This window comes from Pinus tabuliformis, chromosome 1_2 (genome assembly GCF_031772625.1).
Source record: "Pinus tabuliformis cultivar Carrire ecotype Pingquan chromosome 1_2, CPIR1, whole genome shotgun sequence".
Lineage (NCBI taxonomy): Eukaryota > Viridiplantae > Streptophyta > Pinopsida > Pinales > Pinaceae > Pinus > Pinus tabuliformis.
In genome coordinates this window covers 498,118,222-498,134,336 of record NC_142298.1, presented here as the reverse complement: position 1 = coordinate 498,134,336, position 16,115 = coordinate 498,118,222, and positions in this window count along the sequence as shown.

The window sequence follows — 16,115 nt, the reverse complement described above, 5'->3', positions numbered from 1 at the left end:
AATCATAAGTCAAGAGTAATGCCAAAAATGGCTACAAGAGAACAAAATGAAGCTGGCAGCACTGTAGTGAAAAGTATGCAAGAGTTTCCAAAAGTCCCTCATGAAGGCTGAGGCCTTAACATTTATACACCACGAGGCCCTAGCTGGCCTCCTAAATCTATGGGACTTGGATGCCCAAACTGTGAGTGAACAGCTCCTTCCAAAATCTGTTTGGTTGCCTTCTAGATCCGGTTTTGGTGGCATTTGGAGCTCGGAGTTGGGGGTGAGGATCCTGAGGAAGGCTATTTAATGCCATAGACAACCCCCCTACTAATCCTCAACCCAAGCTTGGCTGTCTTCTAGCCCATGATTACTCGGTTTTGCTCCAACATGTGTTAAAAAAACCTGAAATGAGCATGTGTTAGCCACCTAGGAAGAGTGACTACCCTTATTCGTACAAATGACATAAACATACTGAAAAATAATGCATAAGTTATGAAAAATGAAGGTTTGAACAAGGATAATTAGGCCAAATGAGCCCAAAATGTTACCAAATGTGGGGCTCATCATCACCCCCCTACTAAAATGATTGCTCATCCCTGAGCAACTAGTCCAGCTCCTCGTATTTCATTGCTTTAATTGCCACCCTCACATCCCAGGATTCTGAAGTAGTATCCTCCTCACTGTCATGGAACCCGGCCTTCCTTTCCACCTATTCCCACTGCTTATGCTCTTCTTTTTCTGTGCTTCCTTCTACCAATCCCAAAAGCAAAGGTGGGCTTAGCTTGAGGCCAATCCAGCTGGCCTGGAGGTTCTGCATAGACTTCTTGTAGAGAGGCACCCGTACCAAGGCCTCCCTCATTCTAGTTGGAGTGTGATATTCCCTGATTTTGAGGCTGTGGGACAGTGTGTTCCACCTACGGGTACAAGCATGAACACAATTGTCCCCTAATAATCGCTCCATATCCTCGAAGTGTACTATAGCTTGAGCCTGCTGATCCATGTATTTTAATAAAGCCTGAGAGTTGGTTGCTAGGTGCTGGTGGGCTGATATCAATGTGGTGGGGTCCCCTGGCTCTGCTCTAATCAGCAGTGGTTCATGTATCTCTCGGTTCAGGACATCTTTGACCTCTGCCGCTCTCTTTTCTTCGTGGTTTAACCATGAGGTCATTGCCATCAGCTGCATATCTCCCACGACTGTGTTGGGGTCCCATGAGGTTACATTTGGAAGGGCCAAATTATGAAGGTAGAACTCTGATAGCTTGGCCTTGTCCTCTGTTGAACTGTTGTTACATAAATCTGTGAACTGCTGGGGGTTTTGGATTTGGGAGATACCCCTCTGTGCCAATGCATTAATTTGGAATTGCAGCCACTGGTCCCGTAGGTCTAGGCCATAAGATTTGGCCGGCTGACTACATTGTAGAGCGTCCATTGCCCAACTGGCCATGCAGGCCAGTTGCGCCTCCTTTTCTTGCACCTGCTGTTTTAGAGCTTGTATCTCTATGCTTGCCTGCAATTCTCTTTCCTGTAGTTGTTGGATTAGTATCTCAAGATCAGCTTGCATTCCTTCTTTTTCTTGAGGTTTTGCTATGGTGTCCTCTGGTGTTGTGTCCCCTTCTTTCCTCTGTCCTTGTAGCTGAAGTTTGAGCTTCTCATTTTCTTCCTATAGAAATACTCGCTGGCAATTTCCCACATGTTTTTCCACAGCCAATTCTCTTCTTGCCTCCTTGAGTTGTTCCTCCAAGGGGACTATATCTGCTACTCCTTTAGACTTGGCTATTCTCATCCATGTGTGGGTCCTCACTCTTTCTTCCTTCCTCTAATGCAATGAAAAGCGGCACTATGAATTTCTGTGGAATGATTTTTCTAGCCTCCAAAAAGTTATAATAAGAGCCCAAGCTGGGCTGGGGGCTAGGTTCGATGATGTGCTCTACCTCTTCTTCCCTTTGTGGTGATTTGGCTGCCTCCCCTTCCATTCTTTCCGTCTCCTTGAGCCTAGCTAATGTTTCCTGTAGAACGGCTTCAACATCCTGTAGAGAGGCTTTTGAACCCAATCTTTCCATTCTCTCCCTCCAGGTAGATGTCTTCGGGCTCCCCCGCTCATAAGTGACTGATACTTTGGAGGGGGACTTCTCCTTTGGTGAGGTAGGGGTGCCTTCAATGGTAATTGGATCTTTGGATGGAGGTTGGGGCCTGCCGATTTTAATTCTTTAACTTCTTCTCGCTTTGAAATACAGAGGAGTCTCCCTCTTTCATTTTTCCTTCGGCTTGGGAGAGGTACCTAGGGTGGCCAGCACAGCTGCTGCCTCCCTAGCTAGAATTTCGGCCAGTTTCTCCTTTTGCTTCCCTTTTTCAGGACTTCCTGTAGAAATTCTTGTAGTGGCTGATTTCTGGCTTCCTGTAGAAGCCATTTTTAAACTTCCTGTAGAAACAAACGACACCGTTTTACCCTGCTTGGCTGAGGGTGATTTTTCTTTTAACTTGGCTGAGGCTGCCTTAGAGGTGCCCTCACTGACGTGGACTTTTTCAGTCCTTTCTACCCTGCTCTGTAGTCTTTTCTCCCTGTATGTTGGTGTGGTTTTATCACCCCTGTTTTTGTAGCTTGTCTTTTTCCTTGTGTTCCCTTCAGTTCTTTCTTTGGTGTTTTTCCCAGGGTTTCTTGGCCTTTACCTTTCTTCTCTTCTTGAGTGTGCTTCTTCTCCTCGCTGCTGGAGGAAGTGAGCTCCTCGGCCAAAATTTGGATGTCATCATCCTTAGACAGATTCCAAAAATTTTCCCAGGAGAGAGGGACGGTTTAAGTGTGGAGTGCATCTTCCACGAGAAGCTTGATAAGCCCGTGATGGGCTAGCTGGTCTGGCGTCCCCTCTCTCAGTTTGGTGGCAAACTCAATCATGGATTGCAGGAGGAAATAAGGAATGCCCAACTTTTTTTCTGAGGGTAGGTCCATTTGGTGCCTGAGTTCTATGAGCAACTGGAAATGATAGTCATACACGATGCTAAATCGCCCCTCACACGTAATATACTTCATAATCTGGAGGATAACTTCAATCCAGAGCGGCTGTAGGCTAGTTCTTTGAACTCCATTCTTGTCCTCTGAAAATTGTTCCTCTGGCAAGAAGAACTCCTTCTTAGCTTTCTGACCCAGTTTTCTCTCCTCCTTATCCCAGGGTACCCCCATCGGTAGATCAGTTACTCTGCTAATGAGTTGTGGGGTGAGTCTGAGGGTCAATCCTCTGAAGTTGACAACGACCAATGTCTATGACTTCGGCTTTAAAGACCTCAGGAATTCTTCTGTAATTTCGTCATCGTGACCTTGCAGCTTGTCACAGAATGACATCCATTGTGCACGGGAAAACAAGTCCACCACCTCAGGGTTTTCCCATAATTTCTTGGAGTCCGAAGGCTCTTTTCTAATGAATCCTCCCGGCATGGTAAAAAACTTGTTTTGTTGTCCTGAGCTTGCCTGCTCGTGTACAAAAGTAGAGCTTCGGGATTTTCTAGACAGAGCGCAGAGCTATGTCTCTGTTATGCACATAGTTACATAAAATTCACAACTTTCTACCAGTGAGCCTTGACAGTGGCTTAATTGTAATTCAAAACCCCGGAGAAAATCCCGCATACATACTACGACGACAATTCTCATGCAGCGATAAGAAAACAGCTTGTAAATTCATGAACAGATTTTTATTCACACTTTCCTACCCCTTCAACACGTCGACTTCACCACCTTTGAATCAATTGCATGGGAGAATTATGTTCAGGCTTACCTTATTCTAGAATTGCCACCTTCGACATGAACAGTCCAAATTCCTCTGTAATGCTGGGCTTCCTGTAGCACAGCTTCCCGTAGGAGTTGTGCATGGATTCTCGGGAATGCTTCAGTGGTTCTGGACCTTCTGTGCATTAACAGGAAGTTGGAACAGGCCGAGAACTCGGGTTAACAGCCTTCAGAGAATTGAGGACACGTACTTGGCTGCAAAATGGTTGTGAATAAATTACTGCAGTGCATCATAAGTGATTTAGCCGGTTGATTTGAATTGCTGCAGAATTCATGGCGTAGGGGTGAGCTGTCCCTGTCGACCCATTGGCTAACGTCACCGCTATCATTCCGCTGCATGTATTCCTAACCACCGAATCCTACCCTTTTCATTTACCGCTGCCATTCCTATTAAACTGCCGCTTCTCTCCGACTAGACGCTTCCCACGTGTCCATTTCCTGTCTTTTTGACATAACCAAAGCCTTTCGGATCCGACGAGGTCGTCAGACTGGTTGTGGTGGCTAGTTGAATGGCTACCCGACTTGTTCAATTCGTTGATTCTCATATTCATGCACATTTAGAGTAATGCTTATGTAATTTGACGAAATAAGGTTAGGCACTTACATGTGCGGCCGTGGATGTGGTTTTCTTAGGCTTCAGGACAAGGAATGTTGGATCTGCTTGCTGCTGCTTCGTGCACGGGCGCTGGAGCTCCTCTTCATTGGTTGCTGCTGGCTGTGAGACCTTGAGACCCAATTTCCTAGTGGTGAATGCTGCATGCACCAGCTTCATGAGCTATTGGTGTCTCCATGGGATGTTCTCTATCTGGATTAACTGCTACAGGATTCCTGTAGGACATCCTGTAGCCGTTTCTCCTCCTGGGGTGCATGTCGAAATGATTGAGTCGTGTTCACAAGTGCAGGGTCCTGAGAATGCCTTGACAGGTAAAGCGTTGAGCCTCTGCATGCTTTATTTCCCACTTAAAAAATATTTTTTCTGAGAAACCAAAGTTCTGGTATGACTATGCAAGTATTTCGATCATATGGCAACAATGGTAGTGAAAGGAGGTGACAAAAGTGGAGGATGGATAAAAAAAAGGGTGGTTGCATGCCTCCTCAACAGACTTCGAGCTTCAAATTCTTCTTCATAACCGGTCCTGGCCCACTCAAAGGCTCTACAGGATGTTTCCTGTAGAAACACAGAACTTCCTGTAGAAAGTCCTGTAGCTTCCTATAGAAGGCTAAACCATGACCAGATTGTGTCCAAATCTTGGAAGAAATGAGTGTTCATGGAGGGAGTGCATGTGAGGTTGCCTGGTAGCTTGGTAGGGACCTTTGTCCTTGAGTTGAGAGGCTTCCTTTTTGCATTGAATTACTGCAACAATTTCCAAAGATTAAGCCTGTTTTTCTCTGTTTCTACCTTTTTCTCTTTTTCTTTTTTCTTTTTCTCTTCTCTTTTTCTTTTTTCTTTTTTCAAGAGATAGCAGGGATGCCTCAATGAGGTTTTCACCCCTACTATCTACCTTGGGTGCCTCAGGGAGGTTTTCACCCAAGGATCTTTTGATTCCACTTCTTTCCAGAGAGACAGTATGGGCGCCTCAATGAGGTTTTCACCCCTACCATCTGCCTTGGGTGCCTTAGAAAGGTTTTCGCCCAAGGATATTTTTTATTTGCATTTTTTTTTTTTATGATGCTCAGGGTATGCCCAAAACAGAGGCAAAACCCTTCTCTATGACCAACACTGATTTTTCTACAGTTTTGATGAACTCTTGCCTCGAAAGAGGTTTCCTGTAGATCTTTAGTCGATGCCCATTGACGAGCATGGGGATGGATTCTTCATCAATGGTCTGAATAAGGACAGAACCATTTGCATTACACTTCTCCACTGCATATGGTCCTAGCCATCTTGTCCTCAGCTTCCCCTTGAAATCCTTATGTCTAGAATCATACAGCAGCGCCCAATCTCCCGGCTGGAATTGTTTGTCATTGAGGTGCCGGTCATGCCATATCTTCCTCTAAAGTTGAACCACTTCTGAGTGAAGGAGGGCCTACATTTGGTGTTCATCTAACCCATTTAGCTGCAATAACCTTTCCTGTTGAGCATGGCTGAGATCTAGGTCCAGCTAGGCTGCCATCCTCAATGTGTTGTATTCGAACTCAATGGACAGCAAATCTCTCTTCCCATAGATCAGCTCATAAGGTGTGAAGCCGGTTGTGGTCTTCCAAGTGGTGTTGTAAGCCCAAGTGGCCTCAACCAGGCGATCTGCCCAATCATTTCTGCTGATGCTCACCACCTTAGTCAAAATCCCCTCTAATGCTCTATTGGTGACTTCCACCTGCCCATTTTCTTGAGGATGATATGGGGTGGAAGTCCTATGCTTGATCTTGTGATGAGCGAGCAAGTCTTCAATTAAGTTGGAGGTGAACTGGCTTCCTTGATCGGTGACTAACTCTCTTGGGTAGCCAAATTTGTAGAAGATGTTTTCTCTTAAAAACTCAGCCACCTTTTCTTCTGTTGCTACTTTGATTGCCTTGGTTTCTGCCCACTTTGTCAAATATTCTGTGCACACAATGATGTAAGACCTTTGCCTTGAAGGAGGGTTGATATGACCCACAAAATCCATACCCCACTTCTCAAATGGCTCAAGATTCACTTGAGGTTGGAGAAGCATTTCATCCCTTGGAGTCGGTTTCCCCATCCTTTGGCATCGGTCACATTGGTTGATATATCTTCTGACATCTTGATGAAGCGTGGGCCAATAGTAACCTACCTGTAGAATTTTGAAGGCAATCCTCTTGGCTGCAAAATGTCCTCCACAAGGCCCATTGTGACAGGTTAGGAGGATGTCAAAGACTTCCTCCTCCCTTACACAACGCCTTAAGATCTGATCGGGGCCAAGTTTGAATAGGTTGCCCCCGATCCACGTGAATAAGGCACTTTTCCTCACAATTCTGCTCTTCTCTTTTGAGGATAGATGCGGAGGGAACTGTGTTGAGACCAGGTAGTTTGCTATATCAGCAAACCATGGAGAGAGTACTGAGATAGCAAAAAGATGTTAATCTGGCATCTAGTCATCCACTGTTCCTTCTTCACCTGCAGGTAAATCTAATCTAGACAAGAAGTCAGCAACAACATTTTATTTACCTGGTTTGTCAACGATAGTCAAATCAAACTGCTGCAACAAAAGTAACCATCTAATAATACGAGCATTCACATCAGGTTTATTCATTAAATATCTAATTGCAGCATGATTAGTATGTACAAATGTTTGATAGCCAGTGATGTAGTGTCGGAACTTGTTCAGGGCATGGACCATGGCCAAGAATTCCTTCTCAGTTACAGTATAATTCATTTCTGCCTTGGATAAGTTTTTTCTGACAAAGTATATGGCATATGGAAATTTTTGTTCAACTTGTCCTAAGGATGCCCCTATGGCTTTATTCGAGGCATCAGTGTGGATGTGGAAAGGCAGGGCCCAGTTTGGACCTCTCAAGATCGAGGCGACACCAACTTATCCTTTAATTCATTCAGAGCCCTCTGACAATCGTCTGTCCATTTGAACTCAACATCTTTTGCTAAGAGGCCAAAAAATGGTGAGGCTAGCTTACTGAAGTCTTTAATGAATCTTCTATAATATCCTGCTAAGCCCAAGAAACTTTGAACATCTCTTACCTTCTAAGGAGGTGGAACCTTTTTTATGAGAGCAATTTTATTAGGATCCACCTGTAATCCCTGGTGAGAAATGGTATGTCCTAGCACGGTCCCTTCAGTCATCATGAATTCACATTTTTCAGGACTAAGGGACAGGTTCATCTCAATGAACTTGTTTAGGACTTTTCCCAGATTGGACAATGCTTCCTGGAAGTTGGACCCATAAGGAGTGAAGTCATCCATATAGATTTCCACCGAATCATGGACCAGCTCAGAAAAGATGCTCAATAATGCCCTCTGGAAAGTGGCAGGAGCGTTGCATAGCCCAAAGGGAAGGACTCGGTAAGCAAAGGTACCCCAAGGACAAGTGAAGGTGGTCTTATCTTGGTCTTTCGGGCTGATTTGGATCTGATTATACCTGCTAAACCCATCTAGGAGAGAGAAAAACTTCTTTCCTGCCAACCCATCCAACACGTGGTCTATGAAAGGCAGAGGGAAGAGGTCTTTCTTGGTGGCTTTGTTCAGTTCTCTGTAGTCCACACAGATTCTCCACTTCCCATTTTTCTTGGGAACCAACACCAGAGGGGAAACCCATTCTCTGTCCGAGATGGGGTAGATGAATCCTGCATCCAACAATTTTTGCAATTCTTCTTTGACAATGTCCTTAAGGGCTGGATTCATTCTCCTCTGAGGTTGTCTGACCGGTTTACAATCTTCTTTAATGTAGATGTGATGGGTACAGACTGAAGGATGGGCTCCTTTCATCTCCTTATAGCTCCAAGAAAAAGCATCTAGATGACTGGCCAACAAGCTACACAGCTCCTTTTCCTAGGAAGGAGATAGGGAGGAGCTGATCTTTAAAGTTCTCTCGGGGCCAAACTCCAAATTCTTAACTCTGGGCGAGGTTGGATCAGTCACACAGAGGTCAACTAAGGTACTGGCTTGAGTATCCTCCACCAATTCCTCTAAGGACAATGCACTGGGAGGTGAATTCTGAATCAAGGTCTCAATCAATTCATCCTCGGTTTGAGGACCTCCACTGGTGGTTTCTAAGGTGCACAAGGGTGCAGAGTATACCTCATCCTCTTCTCCTTCTTCCAACCAAAGTGGTAAGTCATGCTCTAGCATAGGTTGGGCAGGAGGGTATAGGACTAGCTACTTGGACATAGGACCATTTTTGATGGTCATGTTTCCTACTCAGCAGCTTATGTAAGCATCCGCAGTGGCTAACCAAGGCGTTCCCAAAATAAGGGGGTATCCAGTAAGCTTTGCCTTTGGTTGAAGAACCAAGAAGTCCGCAGGATACTCCCAAGAGTCAACAAAGACCAAGACATCCTCCACAATCCCTTCGGGAGTCACGGTGGAGCGATCTGCCAACTGCAGGACTGTCGAGGTCTTCCTTAAGGAACCTTGAAGGTTGAGTTTGAGCATGGTATCCCTGGTCATCACATTAATGGCAACCCCTAAATCAATCAAGGTGTGGGGTATGTTGGTGCCATTGATGTGGACATCAACTACAGGACTCCCAGGATCCAAATACTTTGGATAGATTACTTGCCCCAACATAAGATCAGACAGTTGTCCTATGACATTGATAGTTGAGGCATCTCTTTTTCGCCTGCCTGGGTGCCTGAAACACTTTTTCTTAACCAATTTGTTGTATATCGGTACATCTTTGATGGCCTGGAGAAGTGGTATTCTCACACACAACTGTTTGAGTTCTCCCAGAAGCTCATTCTCTTCTGGGCTGGGTTGTGTGGTTACCGTTAGTCTCTCAGGAAAGGGTGGAATGGCTTTTGGTTCACTTTCTTGTTTGTCTTCCTCGTCCTCTGGGGGAGGAGGTTGGAGATCTGGAAGAGTCTTCCCGGATCGCAGGTTGATCTCCTGGATCTCCACAACATAGGTAGGGCATGTTGTTTCCCCAGTATATACCTGCTGGGCATGTCGGCTGTTGGGGTTTGGGTTTAGTTGAGCAGGAATTTGGGGTTGTCTGGGAGGAGCAGGAAGTAATGTTTGTGGTTGAGCCAGTGGTGGAGGCAAAATGGCGGGAGGAGTGTTGTACTGGGGCCTCCACCCCGGTTGAGGTGCATTCCACTGAGGTTGTGGCTGGAAATGTGAGTGAAACAAATGAGTAGTGGGCTGAGTATCGTATTGAGGTGGGTAAGACCATGGAGGAGGTACAGACCAGGAAGGATGAGTGGGGGGACCCCAAGAAGGCATAGGAACGGATTGGTTGGGGCTATAATAAGCTTGGGATGTGCCTTACATCCCCTGCTGGTAAGGTTTAGGTCCATGCGGCCTCCTTTGGTTGAGGAAGTAGAGAGGTTCAGTGGGTGCCTCAGTCCCTTGGTATATGGCTTTAAATCCAAGTAAGGTGGGGCATTGGTTTGTGGGGTGGTCCTCCTCACAAACTAAACATACCTCTACTGAGTGTAATGGACACTCGTTCTTAGGGTGCTTCCTCGCACACCTAGGACAGAAGATGGCCAAATCCCTCTCAGCTTCCTCTTTCTTCTGTTGGATTCGGAAGGTATCTAGTTGCATGGAAATGGTCTGTCTCACCTCACTTTTGAGGTCCTCCAGCTAATCAGCAAACTCATGCTTGGAGAAGGTAGTACTAGCTGAAAGTGGGTTTCCCCTACCTCTTTTCCGGGCTTCCCTAGAGTGGTTTCTAAACACAGTCTTTATATCCTCATAAGGTAGTTGGCAAATATCTCCTCCAGCTAGCATGTGAAGGGTATCTAGCAGGTCTTCAGGGACTCCTCGGAGCAGGACCAACTTGAGAGATTCAGGGTCAAGTGTGCACCTGGCCTGTTTATAGCTAAGTTGGAACCTTTCCTCGTAATCTTCTAAAGACTCATCGTTTCCCATGGTCATCCGAAAGATTGCTCCCTTGGCTTCCTTAGACCTACAGTAGTCCCGGTATTTGGTATTGAAAGCTTGCTGCATCTGAGCCCAAGTGGTGATACTATTTCCAGGTAACCCCATTAACTAGCGTAATGCTGCATCCTTGAGGGTAGAGGGAAAGAGTTTCAATTTTTGCTCATCTTTTGTATAGTCATAGGTTCGACAAAGGACAACAAACTCAAACAGGAAGGTATCAGGCTCTTCAGTAGTCAATCCATGGAAGTGAGGTAAAGAGGAGGGGCTTATGTTTTTCATTTTCATGTCTCCATTGGTCTCTCGGATGGGAAAGGCACCGTCTATTCTCTCATCTTCTCTTCTACCGTTTCGGTTTTCAGCCATGGCTTCAGATGGAGTGTTCTCTAACTCTTCTTCTGTTATAGGATCTTCGTATATCTCAGGAGGCTCACCTATAGGTTCTTCTGGATCACTGTCACCAAAGAAGAGAGAAGGGTGACTCAGTGAAGTGGTGGGGGTGTTGGGTAAAAATTTGCCGGTTTTATCTCTATTCCTACGAGGCATGAAATGGAAAGACTTTTGATTGCTTTTGTTTTTTTTCTTCTGGTACCTGCAAAATTAAAATAGATTGAACTGCAACTAATCTATCTTGCTGAAATGGAAATGCGGAATTGAAATGAAAGCATGAAAGGACTAATCTATTTTGCTCAAATGAAATTGCAGGAATGAAATGCTAACCTACGCTTGCAGAATTGAAATTGTAGAACTGAAATGCTAATCTACGCTTGCAGAATTGAAATTGCGGAATTGAAACGCTAATCTATGAAAGCAGGAAATATCTACTTTACTTTTGCGGAAATGAAATTGCATAATGGAAATGAAATAAACTATTTAGCAGAAGGCGAGAGTAGGAAAATAGAAGAAAAGCAACAATCACCAATACTCTGACGCTTCCCCGGCAACGGCGCCAAAAATATGGTGGGCTCCAGTATTGCAGCAATAATGCTGCAACTCCTCGGACTCCCTTCTTTACTTTTATCAAACCGGTAGTTCGTAACAAACTTGGAAGCGACGGTGCTGTATGCACAAGTACTAGCTCTTGCCGCAGCTGTCACTTGGTCAGCTGGCACAAGTCCGCTAGGGGCTTAAGCCAACTTCTATGAGCTCTTAGAAGAAGCTTTTTAACTGATGGACAAAAGCTAACTCAAAGGAATCTAATCTACTTGGGGAAAGAAACTGAAATCCAAAAAGTAACGCAAACCCTAGCAAACCCTAACTCTACTAGCTAGTCCTACTGATGCAAAGGAGAGGATGCAAACTATTAAAAGAGATGCCATTACTTCTATGAAGGTAAAATGCATGTGTCTAGACTACCTCCATCTGAAGAAAACATCTTTTTGTATTTTTGAATAAGTTACTAGAATTATCATGCATGTGCTTTTAATTGGCTTTTTACTGTGCAGGGGTGGATCAAGGAGGAGAAATGCTTGGAAAAGGTTGGGAATGTTCAGAGAGGGTTTAAGGAGTCCCTAACACTCTTCCAGAGAGTTTCACAAAGTTTGGCTATCAAGAAACCTCATTTGTGAGCTTCTACAGTAAGTCTGCAGGGGTTCTACAGGGTGTTTCAGGAATTTCTACAGGATGTTCAGGAATTTCTACAGGATGTTTAAGAATTGGATTTTGGAGGATGGGTGAGTGAAGGAAGATGCATGGATGGATAAGGAGGTAGGATAGGGGCCTAAAATGACCCAGGGACTGATGGATGGAGTGATGAGAGGGTGTAGAAGGCTGACTTGGCTTGAAGAAGGCTAAGGCAATGGAGGAGCAAGAAGGTAGGGTTACATGGGCAGAAGAACAGTTGTGAGACGAGGAACCTAACTAGGAGATGGAGCAGCTGGCCTGGACGAAGCTTAGGTGGATGAGAGAGGGGTGGAGATGCCCTGCACGGTGTACATTTAACCGAATCAACAAAGTCCTGCACACAATCAATGTCTTAGCTAATCTACTCTAACTGTCAATGAAATAAATGAACAACAGCTTTATTTGTAAAGAGAACCATGTATATCACTCAAGCAAAGAAATATTTCAGAGGTCTGAATGCATAACTAACTTCTACAAATGAAAACATTACACCAAGGATTGCATGGTCAAGCAAACTAGTGTTTTTGTTGGGGCAACACTGTTTCTGCAATTCTAGCCCCTGATCCAATAAGGATGAGGTGAAACTGAGAGTGTTGTCGACCCTTTTCTTGGAGCTTTAATTGTTATTATCCTACCAATCTATTCTGAACATCTGAAGCAATTCTATTCGTAACCAGTGACCTATTTAACCAACACAACTAAATCTTCTCAACAGAAACACGTTTCAAATGCATAAAAGGAAAATCACAAAGCATAAAGAAAAGATAACAGTACAAAGAAGGAGGCCCTAGGCTCTCAGGTTGGGCCCAATCCTGAGAGCTATGGCTCCTATAGAAAACTCAAAGCTGATATCAAATCGGACTGCTTCTCATTATCAAAAAATAATCATAAGTCAAGAGTAATGCCAAAAATGGCTACAAGAGAACAAAATGAAGCTGGCAGCACTGTAGTGCAAAGTATGCAAGAGTTTCCAAAAGTCCCTCACGAAAGCTGAGGCCTTAACATTTATACACCACGAGGCCCTAACTAGCCTCCTAAATCTATGGGACTTGGCTGCCTAAACTGTGAGTGAACAGCTCCTTCCAAAATCTATTTGGCTGCCTTCTAGATCTGGTTTTGGTGGACTTTGGAGCTTGGAGTTGGGGGTGAGGATCTCGAGGAAGGCTATTTAATGCCATAGACAACCCCCCTACGAATCCTCAACCCAAGCTTGGCTGTCTTCTAGCCCATGATTGGTCGATTTTGCTCCAACATGTGTCAAAAAACCTGAAATCAACACGTGTTAGCCACCTAGGAAGAGTGACTACCCTTATTCATACAAATGACATAAACATACTAAAAAATAATGCATAAGTTATGAAAAATGAAGGATTGAACAAGGATAATTAGGCCAAATAAGCCCAAAATGTTACCAAATGTGGGGTTCATCAGCATGTTGCAACAAACTTATCTTGTTATGGCTCATGACCAATATGGAGGGGTAGATATTGGAATCATGGGGATACCCAAGTAGGATGAGCCTGGTTCTCACAGATCTTTCACCACTAGGCCTCATGAGAGGAGGATACAGTCTGCACACAGTGAGGAGTATGTCATATTCAGAGTAACATAGCTTCAGCATGGTGGCACCACTCTAATATTAGCTGGCGGCCTGATCATCACCACTCTTCACAACTCAATAACCTTTAGGGATGAGATGGATACTATAGGGGGAGATGATATAGATCTTTGATTGGGATTTAGCGAGTCATCGATGGTGTGGGGTACTTTATTAGCATGGAAGGTGAGCTAGTAGGATGATATTAGGAGAATCTCAAGTGAGCGAGACGTTATCTCTATAGAGATTCAGGGGTATCTTCGAGAGTATACTCTTGGAGTGCATGGGATGGCTTACGTGGTAGGAAATATTCACGAGGAGTTGGGCATAGTGCCAAATTATCATGATCCCCTACTCATTGGTGGTATATAGGGGACTTATGATACCTATACCAGGAAGGATAGTGAGTGGAGCGAGGGGAGCTTTAGGTGGGACAAGATGGCTTGGGATCCTAGTATTGAGGGATTCTTTCATGTCAGGACATTATAGAGGTCAAGGATGAATCAATGGTGCATATAGAACCCTGACACACTTTTGAAGTGACAATGGGGAGAAACAACTAGAGAGAGAATTGTCTGATAGTTTCTTGAGGAAAAGCAACGTTTTGGCAGGGAGGACTGTGATATTCCCACTTAGCAATATTTCTAAGGGAAATATCAATCTTGCCAAATTTTGTCTTATTTCATGTTTTCACTTAGGAGATGTGGATTCATAGGTCCCACATGAATTTTAGGATTAAGTTGGCACCCAAACATTAGGAAGGAAGGGAAATATTTTGTCTCAAGTGTAGCATAGGGGCCAACCCATGGAGAATTACGACCCACATGTGGAAGGGACTATCATTAGAGTGAAGTTGGTGGGGAAATTCGAGTTGGGCCCACATGGGTATCTTAGAGGCTCTTTGATAAATAAAGTAAGTGGCACTCATTTTGGGCATTCATTCATCTATTCATAAATTATCAAAGACATAGCACGCTTGAGGTGAAGCTAAGTATGTAGTGTCATTTAGCACACGAGTGTCTTTGAGTGGAGATTTTATCCCTTGCTTCAGTGGACTTTGAGTGTCAATCCAAGGAGGGTTTCCTACTAATACTAGTTCATAGCAGTAGTAGGGAGTGAGAGTTTGAGGAGATAATTGGCAACAACAGTACAGGGACTATTTAGCTCTTAGAGGAGTCACACTTGGAGGTTGTGGAGTGAAGCGAGTTAGGTGCTGAAACTTGAGGTAGAGTTTAGGGGAGTGTTTTGGGGGCTTTTCTAGCATTTTGGCAGAGAAACAAACACAACATTTGCTACAGGTTACATATTTTGTTTGTGGAGGACAGCCAAGTATTTGTGGGTCAATTTTGGAGCGTCAACACTAGGACAAACCCTTTCTATGTTTTTTTGTGTTTATTGAGGAGAGGCCTAGATTAATTTGGCATAATTTTCTGGGCATATTTGAGGAGTCAAATAGAGGCCCCAACACTTCTAGCAGCTAGAGGCGGTAGGGAAAAATTGGACCAAAATTCCAAGGTCAAGATTTGGCCAATTCCTTTGTGGGTTATTGGTGAAGATCCTGGGGTTAATTTCCTGGAATTTTTTGAGCACCGAGGAGGCCCTAGTAGAATTTATTTACAGGCATCAGCGTATTTTCTAGGTAGTTTCATCAAAGAGCCAAGAGAGAGTAGCAACGGATTTGAGATGGATTTCTTATTGTTCATTTGGGCTTAGTTATATTTCCTTGAGCAAGCCCACGAATACTACATTGAAGAAGTAAATAAGGATATGGCCAAGCAAGAAAATTAGCCGTTATACATCATGGTAGAGTTATGTTAGCAGTGTGTATGGCACATTTTCCCAGAAATGAAAAAAAGTGAAAAGAATCCCTAAAAAATAGGGATCTATTTTAATATCCCTAAGGAGGCACTCTTGCTATTTTTAGTAACCTTCACCAAGTGTCACTTTTTCCTTGATTTTGGGCATGAGTGTCATAAACCCTAATTCACTCAAACCTATTTAATCAATGTCTCTAGAGCTCATTTTCACATTCTATCTTGGAACTCTAGCATTCTCGAGTAGATCAAGGAACCTTTGGTGTAATTCTTGTCACTTTTCTGAGCGAGTTTCTATTTTTTCATGTTTTACCATTTTTTCTGATATTTTTTTGTCATTTCACCTGTGTGAGTGTTGTTTTACTTATTTCTTTTTGTAGTTGCTGGATTTTCAACTCTCTTTAACTTGTAGAAGTGTTGTTTTAATTATTTTTTTTGCCTATCATAAGTGTCACATTGGTTTTCCTATTTTCTCACTGATCATCGTCGTTGTGGTGACTCTCCTCACATACTTGATTTTCGTTCTATTTGATTTTTTTTGCACTTGATCTACATTGATTTACTCATATTTATTCATTTTTGTACTCAACTTCACATCATCTCTCACTTATGTTCATTTTTCACACTGCCACCAAGAATATTTGCACTTTATTTGGCTAGATCTTACCTTGCCCAGGTGGCCACTACACAATCCTAAGGCTCAAGACAAAATCTTGGCCTTTGGAACTATGTAGTGTGCAGTACAGGCTGGATCCAACTATGCACTGTGTTGTTTCAAGGGTTACCGTGTCACCTTGGCCACTCAGACTGCGC